The sequence below is a fragment of the Lissotriton helveticus genome, chromosome 5_1 (assembly GCF_964261635.1).
Source record: "Lissotriton helveticus chromosome 5_1, aLisHel1.1, whole genome shotgun sequence".
Lineage (NCBI taxonomy): Eukaryota > Metazoa > Chordata > Amphibia > Caudata > Salamandridae > Lissotriton > Lissotriton helveticus.
In genome coordinates, this window is record NC_136065.1 from 1,079,480,252 (window position 1) to 1,079,499,711 (window position 19,460).

General features: G+C 45.1%; 1 protein-coding gene across 2 annotated transcripts in view; it reads right to left on the reverse strand.

The window, feature by feature from the left end:
- The window catches only part of LZTS2 (leucine zipper tumor suppressor 2), an 821,117-nt gene that overhangs the window by 275,403 nt on the left and 526,254 nt on the right, over positions 1 to 19,460 (reverse strand). The window lies entirely within an intron of this gene.

Here is a 19,460-nt window from a genome sequence, read left to right on the forward strand (position 1 = left end):
AACAGAAGCGATGCTACACTCATAGCCGCCCGTGTTATAGACAACTAAAAAAAGTTTAGAAATCGAAGAGGGTTCATAAAGTAAAAGTCCATTAAAAATCAATAACAAATGAACTGTGCAAAACTCTGCAAAACTTTATTTATTTTATTTTATTTTAAAGGTTTTATATAGCGCTGGCTAGACCCGGAGGTATCAGAGCGCTTTACATGAGCATCAGATCATAGTTACAGGTTACATCGTTACAAAGGTTACACAGTTATTAGAGCATGGCAACATAGTTACTTGTTAGGTCAAAAACCTGTGAACCATTATAAACGAATTTGAATATTTGGCACAGAGGAATGCCTAATAAATAGCAGGCGGACTTTAGGAGGAAGATGAAGCATGCATCAAAATAAGGTCTGCATATATTGTTAAATTAACACACCTCCTGCATCGTGGTCTCTTTTCTGCCTCTTTTAATGGACTGCTGGAACGTGCCAGAACTATTGTCGAGGCCCCTTTCAACACAGCACAACATGAGGGAGCCAATCATGCTCTCTGCAAGTGCCTAGCACTTCTCAGTCTTTCTTCTCTGCCTTCACCTCAGATGGAGAGCTCGACATGCTGCTACTGAAGAGAAATGACGCACTCCAGCCATACCTTGGAAGGGGAGAAGTGTGCTGTGATTGACCTGTCCAACAGCCGGATCAGCTCCAAATGCCCCAGTACACAGGCTTAGGCTGCGCTCTCCTATGCTGTGAGCCAGAGCCAAGGCTGGACTTCTCCTTGGACACCTACGGCACTTACTTAGATACATGTGATCTTTCAGAGTGCCTTCTACCACGGAAAAAAGCGAGGTGATTGGTTTGTCACATGGATGGCCGAGATGGCAGATTTAGGAGTGGGCTTTGGTGATGCTTCCAAAAAGCAGGAACTATTGAGGTCCATGAGTCCACCCAGAGTGGACTATGGCAGGATACTGCAGATGGCAGAATCACTGGTCAAGTAAAAGTCAGGTGGTCTGTTGTCAAAACACTAACTATTGAGCCAGAAGTCAGAGAAAAAATCTGTTGGCAAAGCTGCTAGCGGCAAGGGGCAGAACTTTAACAAGGGGCAAACTCACTGGGTTGAAATGTATGCTCTGAGTGCACAAGTATGGGAGTGACAAACAGTATGTACAGAGTTTAACAACCATGCAATTTCTAAGGCTTGAGAGTGCTCGAGAACCATATTTTTAAGGCTATTAGGGTTTCAAAATACATTTTCTTCCAAAAGTTGTCAATTAGGATCTCTTTAAGTTTCTGGGTACAGAATATAAATTACTTCATTGTGCCAGCTGCTCAGCTATGAGGAAACCCTGAGCGTCTGGCGACTGGATGGGATTAATGAGATGACTCTGACCTGCTTCATAATAGTACTCTTTAGAGGGTATATTTGAGGCAACATCCTCTGATTAAGGATAGTCACAGATAAAGGGTGACAACCTATAGCAACTCAGTCATTGCGACTCGTATTTTCAGGCCTGGATCTGCATTGGTCAGATCTCATTCCCTTTCAAATGGTCACCTCACTCAAGTGCAAAAGTGCCAGAAGAACAATCAGCATCCAGGCCTCCGGAAAGCATCCCTGTATCTGCTCTATCCTCATGTGGGGGCTGGTAAAATATTTGATCCAGTTTCCATTTTTTAACCGCACACCATATTTGTTATCAAGAAATCCAGATTATTAAAAATGTATTTGTATTGATGTAACTACCTTGTAGGTTGTACTCCTCCATCTGCTCTCAGATACCTTGTGTAGTCTTTATTTGGGTGGTATTTACTGAGCTGTATGAGAGAGAATGGTTTATTTAAAACTCCCAGAACATTAGCAAAACGTACTATAGCTTTACCAAGAAAATATTCAAGTTATGCTTTAAAGCTCCCTGATTATCTAACAAGATTCAGCGTGGTTGTTTTCTTCCCACCTATTTCTTGCAGGCATGAGTACATTTAGAAGCTAGGGCACACCCAACCTTCTGTCACAAAGATTCTTCGCTTGCAACACTGGAGCACATGCACATGTGGCAAAGACCACCACACAGACCACCACCACCCCTTAACTTCTCTACTGCCTCTCGCTCAACACACAATCTTTCTGTAAACTCGCCACTGAGATCTGGGACATCATCTTCTCCCTCACACCAATGTCATCTTTCTCACCCAGACTGCTTGCCATCAACTCCAAGCACTACATATACCACAGAGACTTCAATTTCTACCTCGCCGACCGTGAAAACACCAAAACCGACATTCTCCTCAAAAGCATGAACACCCTCTGACTCACTCAACTAGTCCCCGACTCACGCACAACACAGGAGCACTATCGACCACATTTTCATGGCCAGCGACAATACAGCCACATCACAGAACTCACTTGGATAGGCCACACCATTGTCCACTTCACCATCACAAGCCCCCTCAGCATCACCACCAGACCTCCCAGCAACTCCCACTGAAGTTGGAACAAGGTATAAGAGAGTAAACGGACCAACACCGTCAACTCCTCCCAACCGAACACCTCAGCTAACCTAGAGGAGGCTGTCAAGAACTTTCTGCCTGGATCACAGATTACGCCAACCGAGTCACCTCCATCAAGCCCACAAAACCTACCTGACCCTACAAACATGCTAGCTGGTACACCACAGGGGCGGATTGGCAAGGCGGGCATTCGGGCATGGGCCGAAGGGCCGGTGCCTCAGTGCCCTCTGTGGGCCGTTTTTTTCTCCCCAGTCCCAGTCCACAAAGAGTGGACTAGGAAAGGGGAGGAAGAAAAATGGCCCACAGAGTGCACGGAGACAGAGACAGAGAAATTGAAAGCAGCCTCGCTGTGCGGCCGGACAGCGATCATCAGCTGTGGCCTCTCCTTCACCCCTGCTCTGCCAAGCAATCAAGCTGAGGCTGGGCTGGGGAGGGGTGATTGTTTGCAAGAATCTGCCTCCCTGGGGGCCAGGTGTTTCTCAGGCGTTTGAGCCATTTTCACCTCGGCCCCCCTGGGGCCCATGCATCCCAGAAACGGTGTTAGTCTTAACACCTCGCCCACAGCCCTTCACATTCAGGGCATAGTGGGCGAGGAAGAACGGGTCTTGCTGTGGGGGCCAGGTGATGTTTTGAGTTTTTTATTTTATTTATTTATGCGATTTTATATAGCGCGGACTTTACCCGAAGGTGTCAGAGCGCTTCACACTAGGAACAGCAATAATACATGAGGAGAAAAATTACAAGTGGACAAATTACAAAAGTAAACGTTAAGTTACATGAATCAAAAGTGACAATAGTGAGCAACCAAAATACAAGAGGTAGCAATTGGTACATTACAGGAGGAAAAAGTGATATGTGTGCAGGTTACAAAAGCGTACAAATTACAAGTAGAGGTATAATACTGCAATAAATGGCAGACACTCCAGCACAAGAACAAACGTTACGTAGGCAATGATGGCACTTGTGCAAGTATCTAAAGCAAACAAAAGTGAGAGGTAGCATACAGTGTGATACCAGAGAAAAGTGACGTGTCCAAGTTACAAAAGGGTACCATACACAGGTACAAGGGTAATACTACAGTAAATGGTAAACACTCAAACTGCCAGAACACACTGGGAAGGCACTTCCCATGCTCCAGCTTCACCTCAGCCTCCCCCTGGCTACCTGGCTACCTTGGATGACCCAGAAAGCTGTGTTTTGTGCTCCCCTACCAGGACATTTTCCCGAGGTCTGGAGGGCTGATTAATTTACTAATTGCAGAGGCCTTACCTCTGTTCATGTGCTCCTGAGCTGAAGGTCTGGGGAGGGCTCAGTAGGTTAGTAATAGCAGGGGCTTTGCTGCTTTTCAGGTGCTCCTGTGCTGGTGGAGGGCTGGAATAATTTTGTGACAGAAAGGGGCCTTGCTATTTTTTTTAGTTGCTCAGCATGTAGGCCATTGTCACCTTGGCCGTGTGTCCTGTGCAAGAACAGTATCCTCCCACTTTCATTCCTTGTCTGTGCAAATGGTGTTTCATGAAAGGGCACGCCCCTTGAATGTGGGCCACGCCCCTTAAATATGGGCCACGCCTCTTGAATGTGGGCCACTTTTTTTGTCAGTGCCCGGGCCGAATTGTGATCCCAATTCGACCCTGGTACACCACATAACTAAGTACTACAAAACACAACTAAAAGCAACTTGAAAGAATATGGCACACCGGCATGGATACAACAGACTGAACATCCTACAAAACCTCGCTCAACCAGTACAACCGACTCCTGAAACAGACGAAAATGAGCGCCCTAGCTAACCAAATTGAGGCCAGTGCAAACCGCAGCACAGAGTTAGTGAACATCGTCAGAGAGTTCTCCAACCCCTCAGCCTCTGAAAACATCATCACGCCCTCCCAAGAACTCTACGACACCCTGGCAGATTACTGATTACTTTCACGACAAGATCTCCAACACAAAACAACAACTTCAAACCCCTACTTACCACCACGGACATCCTCCGCCTCATCATTCCCACAGAGGTAGACCATGACCACCTGCTAACCACCTGGGACCAGCTCACAAATCAAAACACCACGATCATAAACTCCGTCCACTCAGGAGCACCGATAGACCCCTGCCCCCACCACATCTTCAACCTTGAGAGCAAGACGATCTGCAACAAACTCACCTCCATCTTCAACGCATCCATCACTACCCCATCTTCCCCATATGAATGGAAACATGCTGAAATCAAACCCCTCCTCAAGAAACCCTTTGTCACCCCCAGCAAAATCAAAAACTTCAGACCCATCTCTCTATTCCCTTTCCCAACAAGGAACTCGAAAAAGCCATCAATTGCCACCTCACGGAACACCTGAGAACAACTACCTTCTGGACATCTCTCAGTCATGATTCCACACCAACAACAGCACCAAAATCGCCCTCATCGCTACCATAGATGACATCAGAGCCTTCCTTGATCAAGGAGAAAAAGAAGCCCTGATCCTCCTCGACCTCTCAGCTGCATGCGACACCATATCCTACCATACCTGTATGAAGAGACTCCACATTGGAGCCCAAGGAGACACACTCAGATGGATCACATCCTTCCACACAGGAAGAACCCAGAGAATCTACCTGGCTCCCTATACTTCCGAACACAAAAGCATCATCTGTGGCATCCCTCCAGACTTATCTATCAGCAAATACCCTGTTCAATACCTATATGACCCCCCTGGTTGACATCGTTGGAAACCCACGGACTAAACATCATGTTCTATGCCAATGAACCCAGCTCACCCTCTCGCTATCATAAGACCCTTCCACCAAGAAGGCCAACTTCCACAGGTGTATGATGAGCATCGCACATTGGATGACAGAAAACTGCCTGAAACTTAACACAGAAAAAAATTAAGTACTGATCTTCGGGAATGAGTCCTTCTGGCAGAACGACTCCTGGTGGCCTTTTGAAATAGGACCCTCAACCATGCTAACATAGTATACTAACAATCTCGGCATCTTCCTGGACAGCAAACTTACCATGAGAAATCAGATCAGCATTGTGTCCCCTGCCTGCTTCTTAACTCTCTGCAAGATCTTCAAATGGCTCCCGGTCAACACCAGACTAATTGTAACTCAGGCCCTTATCACCAGCCAGCTGGACTACAGCAACGCACTCTACACATGAATCAACTTGCACCTCCTGAAGAGACCACAGACTATACAGAGCTCTGCGGCCAGACTCATCCTCAACCTTCTCAAGGGGACCAACTTTACCCCCACCTCAGGAAACTCCCCTGGATCCCCATTTAGAAGAGATGCCATTTCAAGATATTGATCTACACATACAAAGCCCTGCACAACAAAGCAGTGGCGTAGCTGGGGAGGGCACGGGGGAGAAGGGAGGGGGGAGGGTGCGGTCCGCCCTGGGCGGCACAAATTTCGGGGGCTGCAGCCTCCATCCACTATCACCTGACGTCTCTGGCGGCAACAGCAAGCCCCCACCCACTCCTCAATGCTTTTGCCACGGGGGCAAGCGGAGAAAAAAAACTCATCAGCTATGACCCCCCCACGCTCTTCACTGCAGCTGCCATGGGGCTGGAAACGCAGAGACCACCACAGGTGCCAGGTGGGCTAACTATGCCACTGCAACAAAGCACCAGCATACATCAACCCCCATCCAAATTTCCACATACCTTCCAGACAACTTTGCCTCCCTTCACCTCACCCAAACCACTTGCATATGTCAAAGCCACAGCAGAGGTAATTCCTTCTCCTACCTGGCGGCCAAGTCTTGTAACGAGCTCCCTCTTCACCTATGTACCTCACACTCACTACTGGAATTCAGGAAAGGACTCAAGACATGGCTCTTCGGCTGAGCCTATGCAGCAAGATCTTCAGCGCCTGCATAACCTCACAGATTATTAGCTGTGCTTGCAGATCATGTTGATTGATTGAAAGATTCTGTTAGAATTGAGCCTCTCGCTGTATTCCTTATTAAATCACCTCTTGGTTGGCCACATAATACTTCCTTGGGAACGGAGCATCTCTCTGCATTTCTTTACACCAGTTCTAGGTGGACTGTCCAAACATCTCCCAGGGAAATAACACTCCTGGATCCTAGTACAAATCACCGATAAGGACCTCATTTAGATCTCTCTGGCAACGGCATAACTCGCTTAATTTCTTCTACTCCTCATTTAGGTGGTCCTTAAAAATAGCTCCTTGAAAATGGGTTAACTCTATTTGTTCCTCGTTCGCCTCATAAAGATGATGTTCGCAAATGAGCAGGAATTGAGCAACTCTCATTATCCGTGGTACTGCCTATCTGGAAAATCATTGCAAACATCTCTAGAAATAGAGTCATTTTCAGTATTCCTTTACTGCTACTGGTAACTGGGTAGACCATGTAAATATCTGGCTGGGACCTGAGTAATTGTATATTCTTTTACTCCTCACCAGGGTGAACCACTTAAATATATTTCATGGGACTTGAGTAAGTCTCTAAAGTCTCCTAAACCACATTTGGGTGAATCCCACTAATAACAGCAATACCTACTGATCACAGAAGCTCTAAAGTGTATATGGTTGGAATGGACAAGAACAATCTACAATCTTTGCTACTTACAATTCAGCCGACCAGAAGTTACTGTATTAGAAGTTCCCAAGGGCCATCTCCTTCAAAACTGTTATGAGTGATATTCAGTGAGATATTTAGCCCTAAAAAATAAAATGCCTTTTATACACGACAATTCATTAGCTAAATATTTTGTAAATGCAATGAACTATCCTGTTGCACGATACTGCATACAGTAAACTCTCATACTCTGTGGTTGGTTAGGTAAAATGTATTGCCTGGAATATTACCATTGTGCCCTAACTCACAGGAAAGTGTTGGTATCACACCTAAATGAATATTCTTACATATCATTATAACTTGATCTTAGCCATGAAAGTTAAGTAAAATAATTTTACGCCGAAACCCTGGCCAAAATGAGATTGCAGAGGCCCTCATAATGAGGGGAAGGGTTGTCTATCACTGTGCTCATAAGATCAGTTACCACAAGATACAACAACCCTAATATCCAACAGAACAACATTGACAATATTCCCAACCTACATTCAACAAGCTACAGATGGGCCAAATAGTTGTCTATTATGGTACCCAACAGCACTTGCTAAACACCAACGTTTTGCACACACGCCTCCTTTGCGTCAGACAATGGGCTTGGGTATGAATGCTTTCTATTTTCAGAAGCAAATAGAAAAGTTCTTGTGTCATTACCATTAAATACTAAAATCTTACACCCACAGCTCAACGAAGAAGCGGAAACACTTATGTAAGAAGAGCACCAAAATACAATGCAGCTAACACATCTGCACAAGCTGACTCAATCCGCTATCCTTGAGGGATGGAACCAAGTTGAAAGCTACCATACTGCTGGTATCAATATGAGGCTATTCCAATGGCAGAATGTGTGTTATACAAATACACAGAGCATAACATTATATACTGTGCCTATGACTGTGCGGAGAGCTATAATTGTCCATGGGTAGAGGTACAACTTACTTCCTTGGGCCTTCGTAGAGCTAAGACATTCAGGAACTCTGTTGGTGTGCATCTAGTGCATGAGTGAGGAAAATTACACACTCAGAAATCTAAGTATGTCAGTTTTGATACTGAGTTATTGCTTTTACTTAACACATATGACTTTGTTCAACAGTCTCAGTAATCATTGCACCTCACCTGTGGGTGATACCCGCAAGGAGTAATGTGTGGTAGATTTTTTTTTCTGTAGGTGATCCTTATGCTGTCTGTCCTATTTTGTAATTATTGACACTGGAGCCGTGCTGTACCCAAACTCCACTTCAGGATATTGGTTGCTTTGTTGTGCAAATGTCCACTCTGGTGTTGCAGGGGCTTCATGGCTCCATTCTGAAGATTGCATGGGACCAGAATGAGCGGAGATCGTCGCAGTCTGACACAGGAAATACCGAGTCACGGTTTCCCCAACTACAGACGGTTTCTAGAACCATAATTTCTCCCCGATGTGTGCACTGGTTGTGACAATATTTTGATGGCCTTTATGGGCTACAAGATCTAGCTGAAGTATTAAGAATATAGGCAGGATCCTAGTGTCCCTCATGAAAAAATCCATCAACTACTGTAAGCTCGGACCTTACATTCATCAATGCTAATATGATCTTTCAGGCCTTTAGCGGTATGGTGCATCCCTAGAATGGTCCTCCAACTTTTTTATTGTGTGCTAGAATGGCTGCTTACAGCAACTCATCCACCTTTGTGGTGTCCACAATTTCTGTCAGTCGTACGTCACTGGGCTAGGTTGCATCCATTATGAGAAAAACATGATGCTCTATGCATTCTTTTGCCTTGGTTGGACTGAGATCCCTGGATAAGTAGATTGTCAACTTATCTACTTATGCATCGATCTGAATGTATAACTGGGTCCTTTGCAACAGTCGTTTCAAGATCCTTGCTGGTATGGACAGCAGAGCAGGTAAACCAGGGGATTTTCAAAAAGTGCTTCTTTATGTACAGATGAAAGCAAGCTCGTCAACTCTGTGTAGGTGAAGATTCGACTGGTATATACAATTGCTCATTGCTTGTTGATTGCCCTGAATAAATGCAATTCCCAGCCCAAATGGGCTGATAACCATCACCAACTTCATCTTCCATTTTGCATTAGCATGCTGTTATAATTAGCCTATAATTTTCTCATCGAGGTTATCCCATTCCTGAATTATAAATGTTGTTTATTTAGGTATAAGTGTCAAATATAAATGCACAATTATTCACATCATTACCCACTGCAACATGATAATTATGTCTTCTTAAATATATTCATGTTTTTCTGTACGGATCAAATTCTGTTTTCCAGCATTTGTTTTTTAAATATTGAAGGTATCATTGAAGCTGATAACTTCACTTTTGCTTAATAGTTTTTAAACAACAGACAACGTTTCACAGAATGTAAGGAAGTAAAAAGAGTGCTTGGGCCTTTCAGCTAATTGTTTACTCTGACAACAATCAACAATGTTCTGATACAAGATATAAACTAAGAAGAGAGTGTAATGAGATAAAGAGGAACTTTGTACCAGAGGCTTGAGACAGAAGGGCCACACAGAGCTGAAATCACCTTCCTTCAGTCGAGACTGCAGGAAGGTGCTTCCAAGCTTTCACTCAGTGGGCTTATCTGCCTGAAAATCGGGTTTACTGTTTTTATTGTTTTATTGCAGGTGTGAGCCATCTCTGAAGCTCGAGGTAGGCAATATAAATAGTAGGCAATATAAATAAACTGTATGATACCACAAGTTTTATGATGCAACTAGAATGTAACAGTATTTGCTCAGTGGACAGGGGCAGTTGCAGTCCATTTGGCTTTCTGTCTTGGGTTAGCACGTTGACATAGTCTTTGTTGTCAGAGAGCCTAGAACGCCTACTACTGGTTTGTGTTCCATAAAGAAATCCTTAAAACCTGTCAGTTTGACATTAATATTTGACAACAGTGCATCCTCCATCTTTTGGAAGACCTCCCAAGGTCTTACTATGTGTCACTGACAAGCAACTCCCATGGTAACTCAGAGAGGATCATCAGATTTGGGATAATGCCCCCACATTAATTAACCACCTATTGGAAGTCTCTAATTTTACTCATACTCTATGGCTCTGCAGCTTGTGATGCCACCCCATTCCCTTAGATGCTGGCAAAACACCCTGATCAGAAAATGTGTCTCGAAAGAAATCAAATATCTGCCTCATAAATGAACACTTTTCTCTGGATGGCGTCAGTCCAATTTCCTGGAGAGTATTCAGAACATCTCATACTCATTGAGACGTTCGACCCCATTGTCACAAAAAATGAGTAAATCATTACTCATAACTATCAATCTTCTCAGCCTGTGACCTTCTCCATGGTGTTCTGAAACACCCCTTTCATGGAGAAAGCTTGTATTGCCTCATCCCCAGGTGCTTGGAAAAGACTTCTTTTTCACAGTATTAATGGTTCAAACGGGTCTGGAAATGACCGGCATTTAGATCCAATGTCTAAAAAACAGTGTACACCATGAAAGACTGCTAAGATGTCTTCAAGATTCAGAGTAAACCTGTTTTCCTTTGATGTCCTTGTTTGGTAGTCCCTAGTGTACACATATGACTATCTCCACAGGTAGGACATGATTTATTTGTAAAGACTGTCCAAGAAGGGTGGCTCACGTAACTTTTCATATGATGTCTGTAGATGTCTAGTTTTTTATTCTATTTCTGTCTCCGCGTTTGCTATGGTGTAGTATGATATGATTCTGCGTAGCAACGCCATCATCTGAGGCGTATCATCAATATGAAGCTTTAAGGATTTCCTTTGCAGCCACCGCATTCTCTTTACTAAGGTGCAAATATCATGGCCCTCTGTCTCCTACTTACAGACACTGAACTCGGATTAGATCAACACTTGTGATTCGCCTTCGGTTTCTATTACCATGTATATTCCTTAGTAGTTACCATTAGCTATCCGTGTGTGCTTACGCAGACTATTAACATGCTCTTCCTTGATAGATAGACCCTTAAACACTGTTTCCATGTGTGATGCAAGCATATTGTCAATGTTTTTGACTAGCCTACAAACAACCTCGACTCTGCAGTATAGGTCTCCTCAGCTTTGCAGACCTGCTGTCCTGTGTCAGCTACGCACTCGCATCAGCCTCTTGGACAAGCATGGAGATCATGCTCAGCAACCCGCATAGAACTCTGTGCACCACCATCTTGGTTTGAACTTGTGGCTCCCATGTTTTGGAATGCGTCATTTTGCCGTGAGGTCTGTTCCTAACTTAATGACTTTAGAAACTTTAAAAGTTGTTTCTCTTGTCCATTAGTCATTGGGAATGAACAAATGCCATTGACATTTTTTTTACACTTATTCACTATTCATTCATTACATGGGTGTTTTTTCTTTGTAGCTCACTGGATAAAGGCGTTATAAAATGAATATCTTTTTGTCAGATTTCAGCTTTGTCTACCTTATCATGAATTTCTCACAGTCCACGCTGACTTGTTGCTGATGTAGACCATCAGGAAAAAATGTGCAGCTTCATAATGAGAGTCACCACGAGTATACATCATAGACTGGAAGAGCCTGAACAACTTGCCAGGAGTGATCACTCTGCCATGCCGCTCTTTTCTCTCATGCATCTTAATTGCTGTTGAAGCATGATCACGCCACTTATCTGTGCACTACATCTACCAGAAGTGAAGTAATGACCTTGTTATGTAGAACCAAAGAAGATGCTATGTAACTGAAAGATATCTGATAACGTGTCACAAGTGCCACTGATACACACCACACCTAGTGGCTTGTTGTCAAAACCACAATTTTGGGCCAGATTCTATGACCTGCGGCCTAAAGGTTGAGAGCTATAGAGTGACAAACCAAGACAGTGTGCTCTGATCTTCATCAGTAAGTTAAGGAATGCCTACAAGGGATTTTATTCACAATCTTAGTTAAATAGTTGTTTATTACAAAATCATTTTTGTTCAGCCTTATCAGTGAAGTACTTGTGATTAAACACACGTCTTCATCAAACATTTATTCCAGAATGGTATTATAGTGCACTTGCTGGTGTGCCCATGCTTGTGTTGGCACCATTAATGGGACTCTGGGATTAAACATTACATAGTGCTCCACTGCATAGTCCTGGAGCAGGTGGAAAGCGACTGTGATTGGCAGGGCATGTGAAAGATATTTCATATCATAAAAAACCTAGACATAGGTGGACTCTTGGGTCAGGCAAAGAGAGGCAGAAGATAGTGGTACCATCTGGAGAGGAAGGTCTTAGGGTGGTTTAGGGATACATGTAATCTTTCCTGCAGCGAGCTAGTAAATATGGATTTTATGTAACAGGAACAAAGACAAACGCATGTATAAGTTAGACGATGCGTTAGTGAGTGGGCTGTTGAGTAAAAGCGAGCAAAGGCTGGAATAGTAGGGTTTCCAGGGATTCAAGGGATATTGTGGAATTCTTTTTTTAATGTTCTGGATGAGGACTATGCACACCAGTTGCAGTATTGCGTGCACAGGCAGATGCTGGAAGAGTAGATGTATTCACTGAAATATTACCATTTTAATGGCTTGGATGGTTTGTGTTCAACGTTTCGACAATAATTTGCAACAGAAGCTGGGTAGCCTTCAGCAGGAGTGTTCATGATTTGGGGAAATAGATAAAGTATGCATTATTAAGCAAATGCTTGTGACAGAAGATAAGTATGTGCACTGGAAGAATAACTGTGGTCGGGCTAAATAAGGGTTATGTAAGTGCGTGTTTGGGCACAGGAGACAGATCAGTGTGAGCATCGGCTGGCTGAGTATTTGCATAGGTGTGAGGGATTGAGTGTGCAGGTTGAAGAAAGAGTGTGTATGTGCATTGGAAAGCGAGTCTATTATTGGAACGATGGATGACAAACTGCATTGATCATGTGAGCATGTGTGTAGAATAGGTATATACATAAACAGGTTGAGAGAAGAAGTTTGTACACCGAAGGGAGGACTAGTGTGTGCAAAGGAGGGAGACAGACTTCATAAACGCAATGAGTAGCAAGAAGGGTATGTGCAGAGGAGGAGGAGGAGTATGTGAATGGTATGCAACGTACTACCATTACAACGCAGGTATTACCACGCATACCATTACAACGCATTGCGCTGGGGGGCGCTCTAGGGTAAGTAATAAGTTTAATTTTCTATCCAACACATTCCCTAGTGTCCACGGGGACTGGAGTTGGAATAGAAAATTATACTTACCACTTACCAGCACCTCTAAGCGCTATGCGTTGTAACGGTATTCGTTGTAAATACTGCGTTGTAAAGGTATGCGTGGTAAAAGTATGCGTTGTAACGTCATACATCCTATGTGAATGGATTGGTGGATCACTGTGCACAAGTGTCAGAGGAAGAGTGTGTGTATGAGAGCGAAAGAGTCAGGATGAGCTGGATTAGAAGTTTGTGTAAGTGCTGTAGACTGACGACTCTCCTGCGGGACGGGTTCAAAAAGAAAAGTGTGGAGGGGGCAGAGAAGTGTGCACACAGAGTAGAGAGAGAATTAAAAGCTTTTACAACACTGATGGACCTTGACCAACTTGATCTAAGAGCACCTGCATGACTTGGTTAAAGGAACGGTGATTGATTAAATAGATTTAGATAGAATGACTGTTCACATTACAGGGGTGGGACCAGACTGTAATGAGAGAAAACAGTGACTAACCCAGATACTGTTGGTGCGCGCGAGACAGATCAGAAAACTCAACAAGGGGAGCCTGTAGGGGAAATCACAACAGCTTTATGCTTTCTGTTTTTCACCTTTGGATTATTCTGTGCTGCCCCAGTCTACCAAGGTGCAGGGCTCAATCTGTGCCAGTGGATTGAGACAGATTCGGGCATCCTTCTTCCTGGATGCAGGAAAAAAGGCATCAGTAAGTCTCAGCTTAAACCTAATTTCTACCTTTACAGTCACGCAGGAAGCATCACTAAATGTGCACATCCCAGGACTGTAAGAAATCTAGGAGATGCTCCCCGGCCCCTCCTTAGGGAGAGACCCTTTTGGAACAGGCTTCAGGTCCTCTACACGCATGATGAAGTCATCTTAGGGGGAAGCTTTTTTCACCCTCCAAAGAAACTAGATCATCTCTTCCACTGGAAACACCGATACGTCTTCTCTTCCTGCAAGAAGTGACCCCATCTCTTCACCTGCAGGAACAGGAAAGGGCCAACACCCACCTCCCTACATGCAAGAAGTCATACCCACTTCCCTCACCCTTTCCACATCCCTGCATCCTCTCTTCCACCCCATCACTACAGTGTCACATAACCATGTCTTCTTTGAAGAACTATAAAGTGACTGTTATTTTGTGTCTGTCTTATTGTTACTGTAATCTGTAAAATTCCATAAAACATTCTGAACGAGTTACTGTCCTTTGGCAGTATAACAACTATGTCAAATTAAATGACACCAAGACAGAGATCTTAATTTCTGGAATATTGCATCCACTGTAGGCATCAGTGTTTGGCCTTATAGTCATAGGTTTAAATCCCAGGGGTCAATTCAGCCTTCAATCTTCCAAAGTCGATAAAACGAATAGTGCTAAGTTGTGAATAAATGAACATTGCTTTTGAACAAGTTATTTTATGGTTAGAATAAAGACCATGACGCGCCCCAATAGATATGTGTTTGAGTGGCAGCTCCTTAAACAGTGTACCTCTCTCTCATCAGTCACACAACAACATATAGTTGTGTGCGCTGCCCCTAGGCACAACTTTATAAACTCACTTTACCACGCTGACCTGGAATGGCTAATTTGTGCCTGGGAAATCTGGCTCGTTTCGAAGGTATGGAAAAAATGGTTTTAGAAAACAACCTAACATTCTCATAGGGATAATACTTTAAGTAGGCTACATTACATTTAATTACTATCTTTCAAGACCACACAGGGTATGCCTGATGCGGAAATTAAGAACAATAATCTCAGTATTTCAGTCTTAATAGCATGTTACAACTTGTAAGTGGTGAAGGAAGAAATATAAAAAATAAAAATAACAAGCATTTGTAATGCAATAGGTCTCGCAGCATTAAAGTTTGATTTACTGGCATTGTAAATGACAATGCTTTGCATTAATTTTTTTTTAATTTGCTAGAAAACGTTAGAGGGGTGGGGGGGATAAAAGCAGTGCAGGTGGAGAAGGGAACAGGGAATAAAGGTGGAGGCGGGGAGGGAGGATAATTAGCGAGAAGAGGAATTATGAATCTGAAGGAGAGAACGAGAGGATACCTTTGGGGGAAAGTATTGTTATAGCGCACAGTGAGGCGCGTGCTGCGCACAGGGGAGAGACACATGAGAGGTGGGCACTGTGGGGGCTTCGCTGCATGTCGTGAGAAGGAGGCAGTCAGAGAAAAGGTGGAGGGACTGAATGAGGCACAGGCAGGCATTAGCAACAGGTTAATAACTACATTTAATTGTACATAGCGTTACATGGCACACGGGGGTCTCGGAGCGCCTAAAAAGAAACAGCGAGGCCGAAAAGTAAGAAAAGTCGTAAAAACGGAGGACGTCAGTGGGGAGCTCAGGTTCCCTTCTCCGGAGCTCCCTGTAACCCTGGCGCAGATGCCTTTGCCCTCTCCGCTGATACCCACCTCCTGGAAAGGGTGCCCTCGGCACTGCCACACGCACAGACACAATGTCACGGGGCATCTCTGGCCCCACCAGATCACCATTTCAGCCCTCTCCTTACTGCGCCCGTTTATATCATTCCTTCGGTATAGTGCCACGTGCAGCCGGGAGCTGCTTCGCGGCACTTGAGAATGTAGCGGTGCCAGCTTAGAATAAGCAGAGACGTCTACCAGTGCCCAGCGGATGCCAAGCCCGCCGAGGAGGACGTGCACAAGTGCCCACCAGCTCCGTGGCTGGAACAAGCCTGCGACCACAGTCTTCGGGAACCATGAGGGTGGGCCCGGGGTCACCACGGCAGCCCAGGCGCCAGCTCCATGAAGGGGGGCACGTCTCTAGCTGGCAGAGGCGTCTAGTGATGGGCAAGGGGCATTACGGAAGGAGCCCCTCCCTACAGCCTTTCTGACACTTCAAAGTAATAACTAATCAGCTGGCACGTCTGTGATTCTTGTGCCGGGGGATCCTGGCAGTGCCAATGGGCTTGTATATCAGGAAATGAAGTCCTGCTGGCCACCTTTCCTACCCAGTTCTCACTCGAATCTGTGTGGAGATACCCTTGCATTTGTGTGCCATGGTACAAAGTTGGCAGTGCCAACGGTCATTTCAACAGGGCAGTGAACCAGCTCCCACTCTTCGTATGCACTGCGTGCTTCATGGGGCACTTTAAAAGGTCATACGTGCCACTCTTGCCCTGGGGTACTTCATTCTAAAGTGGGCGAAGAAGTCATCACGAGATGGCGGTGTGGGCAAGTCCAGGGAGCAGGTGCGCCTTCCCACTAATGAACTTCTATCATACCCCCTAGAGGCGACAACTGTAAACTGGCACAGATACCCCTTTTGGGGTTTGGCGCAGAGCACACGACTAATTATGCCCCAAGCCCAGGCTGGCTCTGCTAGGAGACACGGTGCAGTACAGCGAGCCCTCCGCTAACAACACAAGCACGTGTAAACTGGCATGGGAGAGTCACTCAAGAGATGCCAGGATACCATAACTCCAGGGTGAGAGAGTATGGGGTGATAGCAGGTGCAGGAGGGGGGTCCCGAGTTTACACCCGCCTCACTTCAGAGCTTAGAGACCACGTGGCTAGCTTCGTGAAGCTGTAGCAGTCCTCAGCCTTCCAGATGCCCCCAGTTGGTGCAAAGAGTGTACCCACCGCTGCATTCTCTGAGTGAGAGCCGTAGGGCACACCCACACCTGTCTCCTGCTGTTGCTGGAACCAACCCAGGGGCCCGGTAACCGAAAATAAGTAGGAAGAAGCAGAGCATGGCATGGCTTTAAGTTGGGCGGGTCCTGCCAGTGCTCCGCACTCCCAGTAAATGAAACGGCATGAAGTGATGTGACAGGAAGAAAGTGAGTTACTCCTTCATGTGACATAGAACAAAAATCTGTGCTAACAAGCATTGGTACACCTAGTTACACCTAAATACCCCTTTTGGATACACCACCACCTTTTCCATCCACTAAAGCACTGACATGGGAGATCGGGTCCCCAGAGAGCACCTTGTGTGTTTTTGGGGGAGAGGTGAGGGTGACAGAAGGAACGCATCTTCCGCATCTTTCAACAAGTTTAAAAACAAGCTATTAGCCTTGCGCCACTGCCAATGATTGCTTGTGTTTTAAGGATTAAACACAGACAAAACCATATGAAAAATGAATTCCATTACGAGGCCTTCAGCGAGAGAGGGACCCAGCGAGCCAAAAAGAACAAGTTGTCCGGTTCCAGCTGCGCTTGAGGAGCGCAGAGAGTGGTATCTGTGCGCGTGCAGTGACGTCAGACAGGAAGCGGGTGCCGCGCAAGAGGGGGGCCATTCGACACTCAGATGGACTGCCTGTTTATCAGCGCCGCGCGCTGGTATGCAGACTCCCCCTGCATTCCAGAGAGGCGCGCGACGCGATCCGGACTGCCATGCAATGCTGTGGAGACAAGACAGGGCCGCGCGCACAACGTTATCCTATGGAAAAACGCTGCGCGGGGCCAGGTCTTGTCTCACTTCGTCGTCTTCAAACTGCTGAGACGCCGACTATAGTTCTCTGGCGAGAACGCACTTTCAGCGCATTTCTAGCCGAGACCTAAAAAGATTCTGGGTGTTATTAACTGAGTACTTCTGTTAATCAGGTACCGGATAGATAGACGGTGATCCTTGGGAAACTAGAAAATGGTGATGAGCATTACAGATGAAGGGGGAAGGTATATTCAAGACATCAAAGATGGGTCTCTAGGAGGGTTGAACAGGTGTTTCCCATAGAAACTTGCCCCGTTGATAATGAAACATTATGGTTTCGGATGGTATCCGAGATGAAGTCGCGGAATTCTTTGCACCATTGTCATCTGAGTTATGAGCCTCTTGGAGTGGGGGAGAGAGAATGAAATATTTCCTCAGGTCACCTTCCAAAACTGAAGTTCTACCTGTTAATGGAGATTGTGAGCTGAAGCTGGGGGTCTCCATGCCTCGAATGGAACTTTGGTCTCTGTTGCTAGAAAGAATCCCTACGGTTTCTGGATGCAGCTACACAGTTCGATTACAACACTCTTTGTGAGGTAGTGGGCCTATCCTAGCCAGGGGTCTCCCTGTGTTCAGACAGCTAAACATATTGACCAAAAGGACATCATCAGCCAAGCAAAATAAATAAACTGTGACAAAGGAAACCCTTGTTACGGCTGGAGGATGTGTAGCCACACTCTCAGATCCCTGTCAACATCAACTTCACACTACTCTCTAAGGTTACTGACTGGCACCATTTGCACCATGCAAGTAGTTTGTTGCTTGAAAGCATCTCTCCGGCATACACACATCCTGGACACAGCTCACTTAACCTAGTCCAACATGTTGCTATGGGTCTTATCCTCGGTTCTTCAGCAGGTCACAGTTCAATTGCTACCACAACAACTTGTACTCAGTCCCTCAGGACAGGACGGTCATGTTGGGACCATGGAGACTTCAATCAGCGTAAAGGATTGCAAAGGTGTCTATTGACGTTAATGAACCGATCCATCTTAAGACAATGCTTCTGCCATTGTCAGGCTCTGCTTGATTGAAATTCTCCCCAACATAAGAGAAAACAATATTTTTTTACGTTGGCAAACAAGCAATCAGTAGATATTTCCAACCACAGGCCACTCTAGTTTTATATGTGTAGACCTTACATCAAGCATGTAGGCTGACAAGAGACAAGTGGCAGGTTCCATGCACGCCTGATGGGGGCCTTTACTCCGCGGAGAACCTCAGCACTAAACAAAAACTCACAGTCAAATATTTCATGCACCGATTTGAACCAGATTTACATGTTTATCTATGCCACAATCACAGCACATCATCTATCGCTCTGAACTGCCGGGACATATTCAAGGTGACTGCGAAGGTCAGAAGGACTGACTACACGCAAAAACATGGGCCAAACTGATCATTCACCACTAAGGCATTTTGTAGAATGGCCATAAGAAACTTGACTGGTTTCAGAGCCGAGTAAGCTGTCATGACCCAACAATCCCCCAAAAGTCCATTCTAGTCCCGGTATCCTCCAGTGAGGGCTGATTTTAGCATTTTTGTCAGGGCTGGATTTGGTTTTCAGTCTGACCCTGGATAGCACTGTGTTAAGTCTCTAGCAATGCATTACCAATATATTTCTCAATCAATGAAAGGTAGTGGAGGATCTCAAAACATAGCAGAACAGCAAAAGAAGAAATATGCCGTTGTAAAGAATATACTGTTTGTGGGTGCTAGTACACTCACATACATACACACATACACCCCCACCCCCAAAG